Here is a 3,230-nt window from a genome sequence, read left to right as displayed (position 1 = left end):
ATCTCTCGCGCTCTTCCGGAGTAGTAGCTTTCCTCCATCGCAGATAAGAATCCGACACCCACAAGGCATTTGCAGAAGAGTTCAAGAACCACACATTTCTTTGAGCCCATTGATGCGTGTCTTTTATATGATGTTTTACATCCCATTTTACACGCATTTCAGAGCTCATTCATGTAGTTTATGCTACATTTCTCCCTGTTTCCGTCTACTTCCGTATTTTTGTACATTATTGCAGAAATGTGAAGAATCCAGCGGAAATCGAGCTAAATCCGTCCCCGAGTATCCTGCATTGCATATGACGTGAAGTATTCACACGAGGAACGAGCTTGGTGCGCATTTCAAGGCCCAAAAGATAAATCCACGAGATTATAGAAGTCAAGTAGCAGCTCAAGCAGTCGATCGACCACTACCTTCAGTCGATCGACCAACCATCAGGTTCCAGAAGCTACTGTTCATTGCTGCTTAGTCGATCGACTGCCATGCTTAGTCGATCGACCAAGCTGCTATCCCAGACGAGAATTAAAAGATCGAGGAACTTGAAGCCCACTATGTTTAGGTTTTGATAATAAGTGTTACGTATGTTTGCTATATAACGTAACCTAGAACATCAGATACATCATCCAGTTTTTATCTAAGTTTCACATTCAGTTTAGAATATCATAGTTAGGGTTTGGAATATTGATTGCGTCGGATTTTCATTCATACTTCTAATCATTCCGTTACTATTCTTCTGCAATTTTCGGTATTCTTTCTGTTCTACTTTCAGTTCATCTTATTTCGTTACTAGTATAGAATTGTTAGTTAGAACCCCGAACCGTTTTATCGCTTTATGTTAATTGTTTGTTCTACTCTTTTTAGCATGAATTCAGTAGTCTTTATCGTCAATATTATTGTTGTTTTTATCAGTACTATGAGTAGCTAGATTAATCGTGCTAGGATTTAGGCGAATTATGGCGTAGGCGGCGTAGTATTAAATTGGACTGAATCGCGTGTCAGTCGATCGACTGCCTTACCCGGTCGATCGACTGACCACGTGAGGTTACCTTTCGTTTTAATTGATTTAAATGTTGTGTTTGACGAATCGAATGCATGCGACCAGTTAGATGCTTAATTTATGACTGACCCATTAGATCGAAAGATAGGGACAGTTGTTAGACCACCAATTAAGATGACTAAACTGTGCTGAGATCGAAAGATAGGTATAGTTTAGACCGTTAGTCACTCTTCAGGACGAGAGTCAGTATTAGTGATATTAGGGACCTATAGCAAGATCGAAAGATGCTATTTGTTAAGAGTGGACCGAGAGGACCTTTTGTTTCCCGCCTCACTTGTGTTCGATTTAGACCTGTTTAGTATGCTGCCGCCGAAGCTATAACGAACCGACCATACTAGTACCTCCTTTTATATTTGATTTCATCTATTTGCCTAGTTTACTTTATTTTATTGCTCATTAGCTATAGACCAATCCAATCAAACCCCCATCTTATTGTTACCTTTGACTGAATTTAAACAACTAGAATTTACGTCTGCCTCTCTGTGGTTCGACCCGACTGCCGCTAGCTATAGTTGTAGTTGGAAATTATAAATTTATTTTTGACACCTCACGACGGGTATCAAATTTTGGCGCCGTTGCCGGGGAGGCAATAGTTCTAATTTTTAGTTGTTTTAATTTAGTCTTTCTTAGTTTAAGGAACATCCGTTCCTTAAACTTTTCTTATATTCTTTTTGTAGTTTCCTCTTATGAGCAGGTCACAGGGTGGCGAACTAGTACCATTCAATCCAGAGATCGAGAAATCATTGCGCGAGTTGAGACGATCACAAAGGGTATTACCGACAGAGGAAGAGCTGAGTACTCTGTCAAGCTACTACGAGAACGCTCTGTTTGAGGAAGATCCACCTACATCTCCTGCTTCTATTTCTTCACCGAGACAGTCACTTCTCCGAAATTCCAGTCATGGTGAAGAAGCAACCATTGCCATCACTCGAGCCGACAAACGAGAATCTTTACAAAGGATTCGAACTACCTGGGGAGGCGAGAAAATTCGAGCCAAAGCCTTCCTATATTAACCTGGTTGAGAGAAACCAGTTCGGGGGAGCTGCAAATGAAGATGCAGCCAAGCATATGGAGACCTTCGTTGATTATTGTTGCTCTATACCCCCGCCGGCCGGTGTGACCCAAGATCAGATCAAGGAGACCATGTTCATTTTCTCTCTTCGCGACGCTGCAAGAGAGTGGTATAGAGATCTGGACCGAACCGCACATGGGATCACCAACTGGAATTCCTTAGCCCTGGCGTTCTACAAAAAGTACTTCTCTACCTCGAAGACAAATGCCATTAGAGCTCATATCACGAGCTTTAAACAAGGGCCTGATGAGAATTTTCATGAAGCATGGGTCCGTTTCAAGAAACTGGTGGAACCATACCGCACCATGGGTTCGAAAAATGGAGTCTTTGCAACCAGTTCTATAATGGGTTGTATCACGATCAGAGGGCTATTTTGGATGCTACAACCAATCGCCGATTTGCTGAAAACATGGGAGAGACCAAAGGGTGGAAGATCATCGATGATTTGGCCACTCATAAGGCTGAATATGGGAATTCGAGAGGAAACCAGAGGAGAGTTGCTGAATCTTCCTCTGTTGCTGCACTAGAAGCTCTCACTGCAAGATTTGACAAGTATGAACTAGGAGGAGCTTCAAAGGGGGGTATTTACCAAGTAAATGTTGTGTCAGACGGTCCTTTCGTGCAGTGAAAGGTGCGGAGCCGAGGGACACGTTTGAAGAATTGCCCTAGTCCCTTTTAGTCTTGTCTTTGCCTTTCAACATTATAGGCGGACAAACACCTACTATGAGCCTAATGTTCATCCCAACCTGAGGTGGAGTAGCCGAGAATGTCCTAAATCCAACTCCACCTCCGCAAAGAAAACCCTATGTGCCCCCTCATCAAAAGCAACAACAATATCAAAAACCTCTTTATGTGCCGCAGCAGCAACAACAATCCCATGGTTCTGATTTTGCTGAGTTCAAGAACTTGTTGCTGAAGGAGTCCCAAGCAAGAGAGTTCGGGATGAAGTTACTAGAGAGCCAAATTGCTCAATTGGCTAGTAAGAGTACCACTCGAGCTCCGGGACACTTACCGACTCAAACCGACCAAAAGGAAACCCTAAACGCTATCACGTTGAGGAGTGGGTCCACCCTGGAGGGGCCTGCCATGGTCGAGGACGCTGTT

At 43.1% G+C, this 3,230-nt stretch overlaps 1 non-coding gene across 1 annotated transcript; it reads right to left on the bottom strand.

The window, feature by feature from the left end:
- Positions 1-2,332: 2,332 nt before the first annotated feature.
- LOC141650260 (small nucleolar RNA R71) lies at positions 2,333-2,438 on the bottom strand. Its single transcript, XR_012546303.1, has one exon. It is a non-coding gene; the product is annotated as a small nucleolar RNA R71 (small nucleolar RNA).
- Between the last annotated feature and the right edge of the window lie 792 nt (positions 2,439-3,230).

The sequence above is a fragment of the Silene latifolia genome, chromosome 3 (assembly GCF_048544455.1).
Source record: "Silene latifolia isolate original U9 population chromosome 3, ASM4854445v1, whole genome shotgun sequence".
Classification (NCBI taxonomy): Eukaryota; Viridiplantae; Streptophyta; class Magnoliopsida; order Caryophyllales; family Caryophyllaceae; genus Silene; species Silene latifolia.
The sequence above is the reverse complement of the archived record's forward strand: the minus strand, read 5'-3'. Positions and strand labels throughout refer to the sequence as shown.